Genomic DNA, 19,035 nt, shown 5'->3' on the forward strand with positions numbered 1-19,035 from the left:
ACATAAGAAAAAGGCCATCGACCTGCCCACCTGATTGAGGGTGGCAGCCAGGGCTACGTTCAAAGCATCACTTCCCACTTGGAAAGGTACATTCTTGTCTGCTGCATGCATGGCGGCTTTCAGAATGTAACTTTGGAGATAATGAAAAAGCCGTCTGGGCTTCGGCCGAAAGGTAGAAAGTGATGACCTTTAAGATGGCATGAACCTTGTCGGCATATTGAGAGACCCACTGGGCATAATATGAGAAAAGCCCAAGGCATCTCCTCAAAGCCTTTGTGGTTCCGGGGAGGTGAAGCTCTAACAGGGGGCGCATCCTATCAGGGTCGGGGCCAATTATGGCATTCTCCACCATGTAGTCAAGGATAGCCAGTCATGTAGTCCTGAATACACATTTGTCATAATTGAAGGTAAGATTCAGGGCTCTCGCTGCATGGAAAAAACTCTGGAGATTAGCATCATGGTCTTCCACAGTCTGGCCATAGATGGCGATATTGTCGAGGAAGGAGAAGATAACCTTCAACCCACACTCATCCATCATCTTGTCCATCTGCTGCTGGAAAATAGACACCCCATTGGTAATATCGAAAGGGACCCTCCAGAACTGATAGAATCGACTGTTAGCCTCAAATGCTGTGTATGGACGGTCCTTGGAATGGATTGGCAGCTGATGATAGGCAGCTTTCAGGTCATTTAGTCAAATAGATCTGATACTGTGTGATATCGTTCACCATGACCGAAATGCGAGGGAGGGGGTATGCGTCCAGGAGTGTGAATCTGTTAATTGTTTGGCTATAGTCAATCACTAACTTGGACTTGTTTTCCCCCTTTACTACCACCACTTGCGCTCTCCACGGGCTGGTGCTGGGTTTGATGATCCCCTCCTCCAGCAGGCGCTAGGTCTCCATTTTTATGAACTCCCTGTCTGCCGCACTGTACCTCCTGTTCTTGGTGATGATGGAGGTACAGTGCGGCAGACAGGTTTGGGAGCAGAGGCAAGTGGGTCGTCGTTTTGAGGGCCATCTCGTTTGGAGCATTCATGTATCGGGCCTTGAGCCCCTTGATGGCGGCCACATAACTTATTACCAGGGGAAGGGGAGCAGAAAACTCCAAGGTCACACTTTTAAGGCGACACAGGAAGTCCAGACCAAACAATACTGGAGCATACAATTCATTTAAAATGTACATGCTAAATTTACAAAATTTTCCCCTTCAAATGACAGACGAATTATTCAATGTTTTTTGTACACACGCTGAATGGGACTGGGACTCTAGGAAGATTCGATAATTAGGGGGGTACATTCTTAATTTATATTTTTGCACAGTCCGTGAGTCTATCGAACTTTCCGTGGAGCTTGTGTCAGTCAGGCACTTGGTCAAATGTCCGTTTACCTTCACCACCACCATCGAGTTGCTGAGCTGGTGAGGTCTATTCTGGTCAAGGACCAGCCCGATGCCAGGTTGCCAAAAAAGCCGTGCTCTTCCCTTGTGTGGCCCCCTCCATCCTGAGTTGACTTGTGCAGGTAAGATGGTGCAGACCTTGTCGTGCAGCAAGATGGCCGCCCTCTTTCCACCTCTGATGATGATAATGGTGCTGAATTCAAAGTCAGACCACTGCAAGATGGCCGCTGAGCAATTTTTTGCCATTTCTGTAGGTGGCGGGTTGTGCAGCGGGTGATCTTGGGCAAGTCTGGTGCAGACGACGTGGCTGGAATCGAATCCAGGAGCGGTACAGGCCATGGACTTCACCTGACCTCCCTTTGTGTGGCAGACCCTCGCCCCATGTCCCTTTTTCCCACAGCTGGAGCACGCCAAGTCTTTTGCCGGGCAGCGGGCATGAAGGTGCTGTCCTTTCCCACAGTAAAAGTACTTCCGGGCTAGGGAAGCAGCAGCCATCAGACTGGGGGCTGCCGTAATGGGAGCAGCTGGTCCTTGGAGGTGCTCACTCGAGACTGCGTGTTTGCTGGCCTCCAGTTTGTCAGTGTCGAGATTGGCCTGCTCCAGTGATTTAGCCAGCTCAATGTTGCTAACGAGGTCCTTCCTTCCCAACTCGAGCAGTCGCTACCTCACATACCTCGAGCGAACCCTGCAACTAAGGCGTCCCAGATCTGTTCATCTTCCTGGACACGGCTTGAAGCAGCTTCATACCTGCCCTTCTTACGCAGATCCAGCAGGTAGTCGTCGATCGACTTTCTGGGCTGTTGGGAGCATAGGGCAAGCTGGTACCTTGCTAGGACCTCGTTTGGAGCCTTCATGTATCGGGCCTTGAGCCCCTTGATGGCGGCCACATAACTCAGGCAGTATCAGATGACTGCATACCCCTTCATCCCTACTCTTGTGATGAACACCAACCTTCGGAGCTCGTCTGTGTTGAAGATGTCCCTGGTCACGTTCAGGTAGGCCTGGAAGCCATCTAGCCAATATGCGAACTCAGCTGCGTTGGGGGACTGGGGGTCTATTAACAGTATGCTGGGCTTGAGCAATGCCTCCATCCTTACTTCTAAGCTAATAAAATTGTAGCATTGATTAAAAACTCACACTTGACTGGAGGGAGAACTAACGCTTTTATTAGCTTACAACACAGGTAGCATTCATGAACAGGCTTCGGAGGGGTTCAGGCAGGAAACCAGGGTTATAGACGGGCACCCAGGGGAGGAGCCGGGAGGTGGGATCAGTCGTCAGTACAGAACACTTCTAGTGAATCCCAGTTAAACTCTATGACCAATTTAGTCCATGATCTGTCCTTGTAATTTATCTCACAAATTGCATTAGCAAACAATTTCTGGTGATCTCCTTTGGTACAGTGACTCAGGTATTTCTAGTCAGGAAATCCTATCAACCTTGCACAGCAGATGCAATAAACTATTACTTTCCTTCTCATACGCAGTATGATTTTATTGTTTATTATTTATTTGATTTAAATTATCAAGTTATAAAGATTTTTATCAGAGAAATAAAATTCAAATTTGACAGGGATACAAAATGCATTGGTGAAAGATCTCTCACTTTTTTTTTAACTTCCTGTCTGATTTTCTTTCCTGTTACTTCAATTCTTAAAAAACATCTAAAACATGCAAATTGATTCATTACTTTTTATTTTGTACCTGGGGAAGAGTTGCTACCATCAGCTTTTGAGATACATTGTTAGTATCGTATCATTGCCATTATCATCTGAGGAATGCATGTATTTTTATTACTGTCATATTTAATTTCCTTTCTTTAAACCATTACAATGCAACTAGGGGGATAATAAAATTTCCTAAAAGCACCATTACGAGGCTCTTTACTCTTTTCTGGCATACAGCCAGCACTTAGACAAGCATAAGTGAATACTGACTCATTGGCATATGGGTGACAGTAAATCATTTTGAAATGGGAAGTGTGTTTACTTATTAGAAATGTTTAATGAAGTTTCAGAGCTCAAATCTTTCTCTATTTTATCAAAGCTACAGGTGTTTCTCTGCATGGCTATTGTCCTATTGATTTGTAATTGGCTGATGTAAATTTATATTACATAAGTTTTAATGTCATTGCAAGAAAATGTATATTTTATTTTCACCAAGTCTTTACATTGATTTTCTCCCTTTTTGTTCTCTCTTAAGACCATAGTTTCTTGTTGATTAAGGGGGCCTTCCCCACATCTAGAAAACTAAGAAAATAAGAGTACTTATAAGAGAGGGATGGAGAAAGCAAAGGGATTGTTTTTAGTTCCACCCAAAAGGTGAAGCTGATTTGTCTGGAGAAATTTCTATGAGGCAGTAAAGAGAGAAAGGAAAGCAGACAGTAGGTTTCTTTACTCAGAAATCCCACAAAAAATAACTTCCGTAAAGAAAACCCATCATTAAGCCAGCTTTGATCGTTTACACTAAACCAAACAACGCCAGCATCATGCCGGGCCTGTGTGTCATTTTGCAAGCCAGTATTCCAGGAGCAAATGAGGCGGGACGTGTAAAACAACATCATCGGCGTTGGCATAGAGTGTAAGGTATAGCATAGCGTATTGGATGGCATATAAGACCCTCTTTTTTTCCCCAAAAATATCTCAAAAATATCCACCGAGTCTTATATGCGAAGTTGAAATAGCTTGATAATGGTGAGTAACACCAACAGTGATTATAGTCACTGTGTGGCTCACAGGCATCACTACTATCATTGGGGACCGGTGGTGGGATCAATAGGAGAGCTGGTGGCGGGCTGGCAGGAGACTCTCCCGGCAACCTGCTGTTGGTCCTCACACTGGTCATTGTTGTGTTGAGAAAGTGTCAGGTTCAAAAGCAATGAGTCTCGACACAAGGGTTTGCAATCAAACGTAAATTTTATTAACACACAACAATTAATAGACAGGCATGGGAAAATTGTAACAGGAATAAAACACGTACAATTTATAACAGCGCATTGGAAAATATGCACACAATTTAATAAAACATACGCACATAATTTATAAAAGAGCATGGGAAAATCATAACGGGAAACAAACGAGAGAACGTTAAACAGTACATGCCTCTTACAATATTTCATTGTGTAGCAGATAGTTACACCCCAATTTTTCACAATCTTCCAGTTGCAAGTTAATCCGAAATTTCATGGGAATCCAATGCGCACACTTTGAGAAACAAAACATGATAAAGCAAAATGGAAATTAACAATGGATACCAGAAAACAGGATAGGAACTGCATAAGTTTTTCACTTTTTAATGCAAATTAATTGGATGGTGGCATCCACATGAAGATTCAAATAATACATTACAATATCAGCAAAGAGAAATGAAAATGAGTTCTTAAGCTAGACTATTAATTTAATTTGACCATAAGTAGCTTCAATGAAGGAAGTGATACAGTTTTGTACTTCATAAAATTCATGGAATATGGGACTAGTGCAAGAAATTGACACCAAGATATTGGCAACCACAGCTACATTGAATGGTGAAGCAGGCAAATGACAGACTCTGAGTTTTGCAAAATCATGTACCCTTGTGAGATAAAGTTGGGATTCCTATATATTTTATATAGATCTATTTATCTATATAAGTTGCTTTCAAACTTTTTCTTTCCACTCACATAAGTGGTGCTCTGTGATTGGTAAACAGATTGCTTAAGGTGGTATGCGAGAGGGGTAAAAAGGTTGAGAACCACTGTTCTAGACCCAATTGTTACTGAAATATTTTGCTTGAGAAAAATTGTCATTGGCCCATTTTCTTTGGAGTTATGAAACCATGCACATAACGAGTCAATTAGGCATAATTAAAACAGTGGTTTTCAACCTTTTTCATTCCACTCACATATCACCTTAAGTAATCCCTTACTAATCACAGAGGACCTATGGCATAGGGATTGCTTGAAGTGGAATGTGAGTGGAAAGAAAAAGGTTGAAAACCACTGATCTATAGCAATTTGATTTATACCAATATGTGATGGAATATTTGGAACTGTTTTTGGAAGATAAATTAGTAAAATTAGAGTAGGTTACATAGACTTTAAAATAGATCTTATTTGAAATACTGAAGAATTTATCTTCAATGCCTTTACAGGAACTGTGAGGAATGCTATGCACATTTCACAAGTAGGTGCTAATTGAAATGATGTCATGAAATGAATGGATTATTGACTTGAAGAACAACCAGAGCCAGGTTGTCTGTTTTGGACCTTTTTGCAAGGCTTTTGACCTCTCTGCAAACTCCTCACTCAGAGGTCATTGACAGGCTATTGTTTACCTAAAACAACAGATGGGAGCAGAAGTCTAACTCCTATTGTTTGCTAGACAAGGTCAGGCGTTTTGCAAGTGAGAGAGAGAAGGACATGCTGCTGGGAATTTGAATCTCAGATAGAGAGAGAGAGACAGAAGGGATATTAGCCTGTGTGTGAGACAGAAAACTGTTACAAGCCAGAAGAAGCTTGTTGGAACTGAAACAGAAGCTCCAGAGTGGCAGATGGCTGGACTCTGTGATAGCCTGAAAGAAAGAGGTTACCATCTGGTGAACCCTGATGGGGCAAGTTTCATCAGCAAGACATTGAGGTGGCTAATGGTGGTACCTCAGTTGTGGAAATCCTGGAACAACAAATCTCTCTCTGAGCACCAAAGCCTAGTGAACTTTATACATGTTAAATGCTGTTCACAGTATAAGAATTGCCTGCAACAGGTGAACTTGGAAGAATGAAAAATGAGATTGAACTATGAACCAAAGAACTTTTCTTAAATTTACACACACATTACATACATGTGTGCTTAAAATTAGAAGGGGGTTAAAATGTGTTTAGTTACGTTAATAGTGTTAAGTTAAAGTTTGATTCTGTTTTCATGTTTAAAGATGATTAAAAACAACTTTTGTTTAAGTAACCGTTTGTTGTGGTGAATATCTATTGCTGCTGGGTTTTTGGATCCTTTGGGCTCGTAACAAATACTACAGCTCAGCTTCAGTGCAGTGCACACCTTACCCGCGACCCTTCCAAGCAACGTCCACAGTAGCAAATTGGCATAGGGTGGTGTCCAGGGCTATCAACATGGGGGGGGGGAGGGGAGGTTTTTTATAAGCCTGTGGATCTTATATGCTTTCAAATCAGAACACTTACACATCCTTTCCTGTCCTGATCCCGGCTTGCCGGATCACCCTTTTTATACAGATGTCGATTTGGAACTATGCCAGCTTAAAGGCAGGACTGCAATGACTCCCCCCCCCCCCCCACACACACACACCATTCCATGTTTGTACCATTTACACAGAAGGTGTAGCGCAGTAAAAGTGCAACATTTCCATATTGAATGTCAGCTGTTTGACCTTACATTGGACCTGGGCCATTTATTCATCTCTTCCCACCATCTAGGAACCCAAACTGTCCTTTCAGGGGAAGCAGCAATTCATTTGTGCTGATAGTAATACAATGCATGTGATACTCATTAAATGGTTTCTTCTATACTGAACAAATCAAAGATTGGGTGACCACTTTGCAAGCATGTTCACAAGGGAGGCCCTGATCTTTTGGTCATTTTAATTCTCTATCTAACTCCCTCTCTCACCTCTCCATCTTTGATATCCTATATAGTTCAAACAAAGCCAAATGTAATTCCAAAAAGCACTGCCTCATCTACCATCTGGCCACTTCACATGTCACATTATTACGGTTTACATATCTCCATGATACTATTCAATGTTTTTTATCATTCTTGTTTAATTCAGGTTTCCAGAAACTTTTTTTGTATCTCACAGTTCCAGCATAATTTCTCTTTTTTTGTTTATTGCCTTCATTCATCTGGCTATACTGGGAACATCAACATGCATGCTAAGGCTTGAGGGTGGAATGTGTAAAATTAAGCAAGGTTGAGAATTTAAATATTACTGCATTGGATAATGGACAGCCAATGAAGATAGTCAACATCAAGGAGAACAAGTGAATAGTATGGTTGCAATAGGATGCATGTGATGGAAATCTTGATTAATTGTCCTAATGAAAGATGGAATTAAGAAGGCCAGCAAGAGAAACTTAGTATAGAGATGAAATAAAGCCTGGAGAGAGGTGAGCGATAAAGAAGTGCAATATTTTGGATGGGAATAATTGAGGACTGGAGGTCTCAAGGTGAGCCGTATCCCAATATCAAGTGTCCATTGAGTTTACTTTGTTTTTCAACTGCCTCTTTAAACTGTTTTACAACGTCAATATGGTCTTAGATTTAAACATTTACTCCAGTTATGTGTTCCACAGCCAAGTAAAACAGTTCTTCATCTTAACCATTTTAAGTGTTTTGTATTTAATCTTGTATTTATGTTCCCACATTCACTGTTCAGAATTACTAAGAAAAGTTTGCCTTTATCAACACATTTCCATCCATTATTATTTTAAACATTTTTATCAAATAATACCTGCTCCACTCCAACATTCAATATTAAAAACAAGCTAGTTCATACTGCTTAGCCTTCACACAGAAGACTTTGTGATTGCTGCCATGAATTTAAAAAAAGATGAGCCAATTGATCCAGTATCCAGCCTGGAATTTAGAACCAGTGACCACAGTTATTGAATTGCATCAGTGAAGACCCCATTCATTTCAAGCATTTATATTTTCCCAAGGGTAGGGTGTGCAGAATCAGAAACTGGAGGGGTTAATTTTTTTTTAGGATTGGAAATAAAACACGATCTTGACATTGCAATCGCTTAGGCACAGGATATGTGTAACATATTCAGAATCTGCAATTCTAATTATGTACATCTATTACCACTTCATCTTCACATTGAAATCAGCTTCTGTTCCACTTTCGGTATGGTTCAGTCAAAACAATTTAGCAGTCTTCTATTTACACTACTAATAAATATATTCCTGACACTGTTGTAAATTTTTCTGATACATTAGGCTAAAATGACATTTAGAGATTAATGTGGTTAGCCAAGAAATTCAATGGTGCAGTGTTGTATTTTTTTCAACACTGATGACCCAAGGGGAGCCTTACAGGGGTTTCCAAGATGGATCACCCACTCCAGAAATTCAACCTGGCATTTTCTCTTCTGAACTGCACTTGGCTCAGGCATTCTTTTTGCATATTAGGCGTGCTTGTAAATATGCCATTTCCGCAGGAAATCACTTCAATCCAGATAAGTGTGAGGTGATGCATTTTGGAAGGACAAACCAAAAGGCTGAGTACAGAGTTAATGGTCGGTTATTAAGAATGTGAATGAGCAGAGGGTCCTCGAGGTCCAAATCCATGCATCCCTCAAGGTCACTGCACAGGTTGATAGGATATTTAAGAAGGCTTATGAGATGCTGGGCTTCATTAATAGAGGGAATGAGTTCAAGAGAGGTCATGTTGCAACTCTACAAACCTCTTCAACCCATATTCATCCAACATCCTGTCCATCTGCCACTTGAAAATAGACATCCCATTGGTAATACTGAAAGGGACCCTCCAGAACTGATAGTCGACCGTTAGCCTCAAATGCTGTATAGGGGCGGTCCTCGGAACAGATTGGCAGCTGGTGATAGGCAGCTTTCAGGTCAATGGTCGAATAGACTCGACACTGCATGATATTGTTCACCATATCCGAAATGTGAGGGAGGGGGTATGTGTCCAGGAATGTGTATCTGTTAATTGTTTGGCTATAGTAATCACTTCACCACTTGCGCTCTCCATGGGCTGTTGCTGGGTTCGATGATGTGGATTGGCACCAATAGCTTGGTTATTGGGTGGGGGTGTGGGGTAAAGATAAACTGGGAGGGGGAAATATTGAGGTAATTTAATTGATGGTACTTTCATTTGTACGGGGGTAGGGGGTGGGGGGAGTGATAAATACAAACTGTATGTTATGTGAATGTTTAAAAAATATATAATGTTTGTTTCATGAGTCTATGAAAAATATTCAAAAAAACTGCCCCTATGTATCTTATTTTAAATGTATCCACCTATTATTAACTTTGATGCTTTTGAAGGAATTGGTGAATCATGTGATCAAATTGATCTTACACAGCTTTTAACCTTTAGCTTGCTTGGCAAACATCATTTTTGTTGAGCTCATATTGCAAAAAAAGTGAATAGTATTTAACTGTAAAACAAAATACATGAAATAAAGTTTTATACCTGTGAAATTACTCCATTATCTTAAAGCAACAGTAACAGTTTCTTTCAGATGGAAAACACTTGAACTAAAGCAGAAAATGTAGTGCAGTATTTTCACTGTTCAAACAAATGTAATTCATGCCACCACATTATTTTTATTGCCAAAATCAACACTTAAATACATCAGTAAACTAACCAGAGACCAAATATTCAAAGTGTGAAATCCAAATGGAAAAAAAATTGAAGCTTCACAGAGAGGAAACATATTTTTCTAAGGTTGACCAAGTTGGGATTCATTTTTTGCTTGAACCATCCTAAGTCCTTAATTTCATAATCACCAGTGGTCTGAGTACATGCATGTAATGGACTGATAATACATGCTGCCTTGGTTTACAGAGAAAACAATGAATGTCCTTGAGAATGAGGTTGCAGTCTGCAGTGCATGTTAGATATTAAAAAAAAACAAGTTTTCCACAAACTCATTTCATTTTAACCTCATTTACAGCAGATCCAAGCAGTACAGTAATTATGTAAAATGCTGAAAATACTCAGCAGATCAGGTTGCATTTATGGGAAGAGAAAAGGGGTGTTAACCTTTTTTTCTTGTTGGTTATAAAGTTCTTGATATTAAAAGTTGTTATTTTGATACTTTAATGTTGGGAGATTAGTCACTGATAAGCCTAATCTAATTTGGCAAAAGAAATATCAATGCTCAGTATTTGTAAGAGAAGTTTTTTTGTATGTATCCTGCTGCATTTTAACCAATTTAATAATGCATTTTCTATATATTTCAGATAAATCTATAATAAACCATGCAAATCTTAAATGGATATGAAAATAATTGGACAGACATCATTTTTAATGTTTGCTGATAATAAGAAATATAGAGAGTAGTAAATGGAGTAGATGGTAACAAAGTTCAGGAAGATGTGAGCAAATTAAGAGGTGCAAAGCACATAGCCCCTTTCACACATTCATCCCAGAGTTCTGGGATAGGAATGGGGGTTTGGTTTTTCACACTCGACCACTCCTAACTGGAACACTGAATGCTTTCACATTTGCAAGGACCCATTGCAGTGTTAGAACTGTTCTACCTTGTGATGGTGGACCTGCCCTAAATCCTGATCAATGTATTATGATCTTATATTTGAACAAAATTAATCAGTGACAGATGTGGTTCCAATTACAACATTTCAAAGACATTTGAACTGATACATGGATAGAAAAAGTATGTGGGATATGGCCAAACACAGGCGAATGAGACTAGCACAGGTAGACAACTCGGTAGGTATTGACAAGTTGGTCTGAAGGGCCTGTTTCTGTGCTGTAACATTCTGTGTCTCTAATACTCTCATTATACAATTCACCTCGATTTAGTCTCTCCTCAGACTCCTCAAAAAAACTTGAATCTTACGGCCTTGAGACTTTCTCATGACACCTATTTTGCACACTGTCTCCTGTGCAGAAACAAATTTGCACATGAGAGGCTCATTCCTTTCAGAGGTCACGCATGTTAAATCCAAATCCACAGGCAGCCCACTTGTATAGATTACATTGTTAATCCCCATATTCTCCTTCATTTATGGACTCCAAGATATTACATTAAAATTCAATGTCATAATGCTCAAAAATATGGTATTAGGTGATCTAATTTCTAGGTTCAGAAGTTGCCATCAATCTACAATCAGTTAGAATGTGAGTGCTGTAAATTGCAGCTCAATGTAATTTCTAGCAATAATGTTATTCTTCATTATCTGATATAATCATCTTTCCTTATATTACTCAGTTTTGTCTACCAGTCACATGGTATTCAAATTCATGAGAAGGAATATTAAGAGCACAGAATAAAGCAGTTCATAATAAATGAAGTACTCACCATGGCTCAGATAGTAACACTCTTATCTCATAAGTACAATGCTTGTGAGATCAAATCCAACTCTAGAGGTGAAGCATTAAAATAGAGGTGGATTCTGCAATGCGGTACTGAGAAGGTATGGGAGGGAGGTACCAATTTTTCTGAGAGAACAATAAGCTAAAGGTTTATCTGCACCTCTCAGATAAGGCTGTAGCTGATGTCCTTTGTGGCATTGAATACCCCATTGAAAGGAATTACCCCAGTGTTGCGGTTGGAGTCAAGGACAAAAGGGCACAACTTCAGGATGAAGGGTGCCCATTTAAAACAGAGATAAAGAGCAATTTCTTTAGCCAGAGAGTGATAACCCTCTGGAAATTGCTGTCACAAGTAGATGCCAGGTCGTTGGCTTTTTTTTGGCAGCAATTGATAGATATCTGAATAGTCAGTGTATCAAATGTTATGGGGAGAAGGCAGTGGAGTGGGGGAATGGATCAGCTCATAATGGAATAGGAAGCAGACTCAATGGGCCAAATGGCCTCCCGCTCCTATAGCATCTGATGTTATTGATTTTTATTCATCCCTAAATGGTGGCACAGTTAGTGCTACACTATTAATGCACCAGTGACCTGGGTTCAATTCCACCACTGTCTGCTAGTAGGTTGTATGTTCTCTTTATGACCATATGGGTTTTCTCTAGGTGCTCTGGTTTCCATCCAACCACCAAATCATACAGAATTTGTAGGATAATTGAGTGTAACTAGGTAGTGCAATTTTCATGGGCCAGTACGTCATCTATAGTGTTGTATCATTAAAACAAAATCAAAACAATTCAATGTAAAAAAAAAACTGATTGTCTGGTCACCTACAAGACTTTGCTGTGAATAAATTGATTTAGGACCAGATCATTCTATGGCTTGCCTATTTAAGTCTCCATCTAAGTACTGCTTAAACATCATAACTGTATCAATTTCACCACTTCTTCTGGGGGCATGTACCAGTTATTAACCACTCAATTGTAAAAATGTTTACCTTCAAATTTCCTTTAAACTTCCTTCCACTCACATTCAACCTACGTTCTCTAGTTTTTGATACCCACATCATGGGGAAAAGATTTTGTTTACCATGTCTGTTCCTCTCATGATCTTTAAAGTGGGGTAAGCAGATTGGTACATGAATTGAAAGGCTAGTCAACACTTACTGACTGATTGAGTCTATATTAAGGAGGTGCGTGTCGTGAGTTGCAACCAGTTTGCATAGGGAGGGCCCAAGAGAGAGTTATCCCAGTAGTAAGTATGAAACTTAAAGAAGATCTGCCCAAGCAGAAATACTAGTATCAGACTCTGGTCTTGCATCTGTTTAATACTGCATTGACGCAAGCACTGTGAAGATCTGCTCAAATTTAAGTGATCTTTATATATCATCCAAAACTGCAGAAGAGACATTCAAGGGTGCAGTACTTGCTATATGATGTTGATATCACAGTGTATGTCTAGTCATCTTTATGCATTCATATCCCAGACACACATTGTGTTTGGAGATATCACAATTAGTTTACAATTTTCTTCTATAATTTAATGTTCATAAAAATTGAATCACATGCCATATATAATGCATGGCATTGCACAAACCAATTTCTCAGTAAGTTTTGAAAGAAAACTAAATTGGAGAATCCTCACAGAGATGTAAAGAATCTGAAGCAGAATACTTAATTATCAGAAAAATCATGTACTAAAAGCAAATAAAGAGAGAAAGGAAGGAAGAATTGAGGAAGATCAGCAGTTTGACCCCCTCTGATTCAGAAGCAGATGTAAACAATTATTCTCAATTTTAAGTTCAGAATTGCTCCTTTAATAATAGTGAAAGCTTCAAAGTGATTTTTACATTGTGAGCTGCACCAATAATGGCTGTAAATTTTACTTGTGCTTGTAATCCCCTTCTGTGTAAAATAATACATAAACATGAAAAATCCTTCAAATGTAAAGAAAAAATAATTACGAATGTCTTTGTGCTTAATAATTCAGCAAGTTACACGTGGGCAGGTTGTTGTGCCACCACTACTACCTGATATATATGGTAGCCCAATCTGGTTCAAGACAAAATGCTGGTTACAGAGACATTTAAACATCACGGAACTGCTGAATTGGACATGAAGAGATAACAAAACCTGTTCATTATGTTGTAATGTCTTTGTGGGTGAGGGTTATGGAGCAGGAACAGGATAGGAAATCTTTGGAAAAATATTGAAACCTTGAATTAGAATTAATGAAACATTTTAGATTTCTCCTTGTGGCGGGTTCTTATTAGATGTACAGTTAATAAACTGAAATAGCCTCTTTGAGTACTTGAAATTATGTAGTCTTCTCATGATATCATGCCATCAAGCACTTTGTTTCCTATGAAATATTTTGCAGTATAACCATTATCATACTGAAAGTAATTTCCACAGACAATTAGTGTAATGCACACTCCCACAATATGCAATTAAGTTCCCATCTGATTTATTGATACAGGTTGGTTGTGGAGCCAAATTGTTGGCCAGATCACAAGGCAAGATCCCCTGCTTAATTTTGAAAACTGTCCAAAGAGGTTTGCATAAATAGTGCTCTGCTTTGATACTTCATTCAAACTGATTTCTGACAATGCTGCACTCTTTAAGTAGTATACATTCCTTGATTAATTTTATAAATTACAGATGTTTTGTTACGTCTGAAATAATGTGTAAGTTTTCATTTGTGGGTTAGAACAAAACAAGGTTAAGCATGTTTGTCAAAAAAAATGAAATGGGGGATTCAGAAGGAGCATCTTAACCAGAGAATGGTGAAAAATCAAGAGGCTGAGGAATCCTAGAAAATTAAAGGGATGCTGGAAAAGCACTGAGGAGACAAGAGACAAATTGGTAAGGCAAGATGATAAAAACAAATTGGCTGGTGAACCATTAACCAAACTGTGGTCTCGTCGGGATACATGGCATGCTTCTGTGTTGTATATTTTATTTGATATTGAAACGTCAGTCTAGATGATGTTCTCATGCTTCTAAGTGATGCCAGACTCCACAATCCACTGGTTCAGAGGTAATTTTGGGACTATTAATCCAAAGCTGAAGGCAATGAAATCAAATATGTGCCCCTGCAACTAACACATTTGCCCTACTGATAAGGAATCACATTAATGAAAACAACTGAAGATGTAATACCACTTAGTGCATACATTTTTTTGAAAAAACTTTATAGAAGAGACACAGCTGATGCTGCTTTCATTTCTTCCAATGGGACTTTTTTTTTCAGGTTCTCCTCAGGTGAGTAAATGGCAAAATTATAATTGTTGCCCATGACAAGTTGCCCTAAGGAGTTTGTATTGACTTTTCTCCAATCACTATGATGTTTGTGGTCAGGATAATTGTGATAGAGAATGATGAAGGAACTCCATCAAATCTCAAAGATAAAGTGGTTTAAAATTTAGAATAAATTTCATGATGCTTGTATTTGTGAGGAATATCTGCTCATTGTTCTTGTGGGTGGATAATGTGGCTACATTCCTCATCTTACTCAGTACAATGCAATGAAGAAGCAACTTTAAAACTCTTTTAAACTTTCAACTACCATCATTGTACACAAAATCTGACCAAGGAACTTCATTCCAGCTCTGATATTTCTTTAAAGGTTTCATATAGTGATATCACCATAGTCAATTAAAGAGTAGATGTTTGAGTAATTCTTCTATCATTTTAACTAGGTGATCACACATCTTGTAAATCATTGAGATTGATTTTAGTTCAAAGTTCAAATTTATTGTCAGAGTACATACATGACATCACATGCAACCCTGAGGTTCATTTTTCCTGCAGGCAAGGCGGAATTTCTACTTATCAATAACTAAACTGTACTGAAGAATAAAGCTATGTATACTAAAGAGAGAAATAGAAAAAAGAAAGAAATGTAAACAAACTGCAGTAGGGAAAAATAAATATTCATTTCTAGATAATAAGCAAAATAAATGTCCTTAAATGAGTCTCTGAATTTGTTGTTTAGGAGTCTAATGGTTAAGAGGTACCAACTTTTCCTGAGCCTTGTGATAGGAGTCCTGTGGGACCTCTTTCCTGATGGATAGTGAGAACAGAGCAGGTCCTGGGTGATGTGGATTCTTGATGATTGTTGCTGCTCTCTGACTGCCACATTCCATGCAGATTTTCTCAATGGTGAGGAGAGTTTTGCCTGTGATGTACTGTGTTGTGTCCTCTACTTTTTGCAGAGGTCGTTGTCAGTACACCTTTCAAGCAAGTTTTTAATCTCTTTCCTGTATGCTGACTATTGCCCCTTTTTATACACCCCACAGCGGTGGTATCGTCTGCAAATTTGTAAATTATGTTGTTGTACTGAGCCACATAGTCATCAGTGTAAAGCAGGGAGCGAAGTATACAACTCTGGGATGCTCTGGTGCTAATTGAGATTGTGGATGAGATATATAATTGATGTGTAATAAACCTCCACTCACTATATTTTTTCCAGAGAGGATTTTCTACGTTTTTGGAGCACAATGCCAATACACCATGTGTTGCCTTGTCCCCCACTTCATCTTCCAACTCATTTGCTGATGCATTGTTCTTTTATATAAGTTGCCCAGTGTGCACTTTATCTGCAGCTGTTGTGCTGCCTTTCAACATACAGTTTCTTTTGCTGCTATTTACATGGTATCTGGACTGCTAATTTTGAATAGAGATGCACTCTATGGTGCTGCTCTTTGAAAAGCATTTCAGTTATTTTTACATCAGTTCTATGCTGACCTTTGCAATTATTCTATGAGATGTGCCACAAATGATTGCCTACCTTTTATCAAACTTAGACATGGAATAATGGAACTGAACTACTTCCTTTTATAGTTCAGTTTAATCTCTTCAGAAAGAAATTCAGCCAAAAAGTGAAATAACCACTCCCATTGCACTAAGTAGTTATGACTTTCACAGCAGCATTGCAACATATTTGTTCTCAATCCCTCTGTCTCTGATGTCATGGTAACTTACCACTGATCCTTATTTTCCTTGACCTCGCTCGTGATGCAGCTCAGTCATTTAGCAACCAAAAATGGCACTTTGGCCCCGCTGGTTGATACTTTCCAGAGTTATTAATGGGAGAGGTTCAGATTTTAATGTCAGTTTGGATTTCCCTACCAGAAATCATAGTGTGAACAGAATCCAAATAGGTTTTACTGAATGGAAATACAGTTGGATAACTGAAAAGGACTATTTTAATGATATCGGGGAAGAGCAGGGTCTGATTAGATTGCTATTTCAGAAAGCTAGTGCTGGTCTAAGGGGGTGAGTAACCTATTTCTGTGCTGTAAAATTCACTGATTCTTTAAAAGTTCAGGTCATCAAGTGAATTGGCAAAGTGAAGACCAATAAATAAATAAGCTTTTAACTCTGAAACTGGCAACTTGATCACAGAGGCCTTGCAAAAGCTTTTTAGTGATCATTATATATTTCTGGTTACTTATCAGTTTGATGTTGAAGGAAAAAATGTCATTTTAAGCAGGTAATAAATACAAAAACTGTGATAAACAGTTACAATGGTTTTAATCTTGTGTAAGTTTTATTTGGTTGCAGTCCATTGATGAGTCGTTATCTTGCATGAATTGTTTTAAATTGTCTTCAGTCTAATTTGGCAAGAATATTATTCAGTGCTTTTGCTAAACAGCCAAAAGGATTAGATGGAATTCCCCTCAGAATTCAACCTTCTGCATAGAACATCCCTGACGTGCCTCGTTCATCAGTTGCCATGGTCACATTTGCAAGTGGTTGAATTAGAGATTTTCTGTTTCGAAGAACATTTGCTTGCAGAATATATTAACATATTTAGGTTTATACACAGTAAATAAATCAAATTAGACCTTTGTATCAGTAAGTTGATTGTTCTGCCGAGAACTGCAGATCCTTTCCTCACCAGAACTGTGGCCTATTGTACTCACAGGTTAAAAACTTTTCAGGATTATCCATTCTTGTACCTCAAGCAAAGGATAAGAATAAACACTGAAATACATAAAGATTTATTGTCTAACTGTTGGATGTCTGGTATTTTGAAAGAAATGGCATCAAAGATAGTGGATGCATTGGTTGTAATCATTCGATAGAATTTGATAAATTCTCGAAAGGTTCCAGTCAGTGAAAACTTGACAAATGTATCACCATTACTGAAAAAGAAGGGTGAGAAAAAGCAGAGAGCGACATCTCTGATATGAAAAATGCTGGAATCCATTATTAAATATTGAGCAATAGTACACTTGGAAAATCATAATACAGTTTGGCAAAATCAATGATTTATGAAAAGGATATTATGTTTGAAATGCCTGAGCTTTTAAATAGCAGGATTGGTAAAAGGGAACCAAAGGATATTCCAAGTTCAATTTTATTATCATCTGACTGTACAAATAGAATCCAACGAAACTGAATTTTCCTAAAACAGGTTGCACATTAAGTATCCATAAAGATATAATTTTATAATAAATATATATAATTTGGAACGAAGTATTCAGTTACAGGATACAATTCATCAATCTCACAGCCTGTGGGGAAAAAACTATTTCCCAGCCTGACAGTCCTAATTTTGATGCTCCTGGACCTCCCTCTTGATGGTCGTAGGTCAAAGGGTCTGTGTGCTGGATCTTTGATATTCTTTGAGCCCTATTTAAGCAATGCCCCCAGTAAATGGAGAAAAGGGAGATCCCAGTGATCCTCATGGGTTTTTTGATGATTCTCTGTATTGACTTCCGGACCAAGACTGTGCAGCTACCATTTCACACATTGATGCAGCCAGACAGGGCACTCTCAATTGTGGTCCTGTAAATGTGGTCAAGATGGGGTCCAGCAGCCTTGCCTTGTCAACCTTCCTGAGAAGTGTAGGTGTCTCTGCACATTCCTGACTAATGAGGGGGTGCTGTGAATCCAGGATAGGTTGTTCTTTATCTGCATATCAAGGAGCTCTTCACTCTCTCCAGAGCAGAACTATTGATATGTAATGGAGAATGGTCAACCTTCATCCAGCTGAAGTTCACAATTATCTACTTTGTCTTGTCTTGTCGATGTTGAAACTAAAATTGTTTTTCTCCCACCATTTTACAAGCCTTCCCCTCCCCCACTACCCCCAACCTCCTCTCTGTAAGTCGAAATATCATTGTTGCAGATGAAGCAACTACTGTTGTATCATCTGTAAACTTGATGACTCTGTTTGAATTGATCAAGCAAAGCAGTTGTGAGTCATTAGCCATGTGAACTTTAGCGAGCTGGGCACAATCCTGAGGCACATCATGGTGGGACATGAGATTTTGCTCCCAACCCTGACTGACTCTGCTCTTCCAGTCAACGAGTTCAGAATTCAATTGCAAAGGAAGATGTTGAGTCCCAGTAAGGACAGTTTATCCACCATCCTGCGTTGAATGCTGAACTGAAATCAATGAACAACAACAAACAGCCTGGTGTAGGAGGCATCGTTCCATAGGTGAGTCAGGAGTCTCAGGACAGAGGAGAGGGTCAAGGCCATAGCATCATCAGTGGAATGATTTGGATAGTAGGCAAACTGGATGTGTCCAATGTTTATGGAAGGGGTGAATTTAATGAATTCCATTACTAGTCAAACAAAGCACTTCATAATTGTA

At 39.1% G+C, this 19,035-nt stretch overlaps 1 protein-coding gene across 6 annotated transcripts in view; it reads left to right on the top strand.

Moving 5' to 3' along the window:
- nkain2 (sodium/potassium transporting ATPase interacting 2) overlaps positions 1-19,035 on the top strand; it is a 544,966-nt gene that overhangs the window by 315,892 nt on the left and 210,039 nt on the right. For 2 of the 6 annotated variants that reach the window (XM_069886900.1, XM_069886902.1), the window contains exon 1: positions 18,609-18,878. The exons of 3 other annotated variants lie outside the window; for them this stretch is intronic. The gene's annotated coding sequence lies outside the window, so the exon portion shown is untranslated. Of the gene's footprint in view, positions 1-16,552; positions 16,703-18,608; positions 18,879-19,035 lie in introns of those variants that run through there. One more of the 6 variants, XM_069886898.1, reaches the window with a different exon arrangement.

Source organism: Narcine bancroftii, chromosome 6 (assembly GCF_036971445.1).
Source record: "Narcine bancroftii isolate sNarBan1 chromosome 6, sNarBan1.hap1, whole genome shotgun sequence".
In the NCBI taxonomy this organism is placed as follows: domain Eukaryota; kingdom Metazoa; phylum Chordata; class Chondrichthyes; order Torpediniformes; family Narcinidae; genus Narcine; species Narcine bancroftii.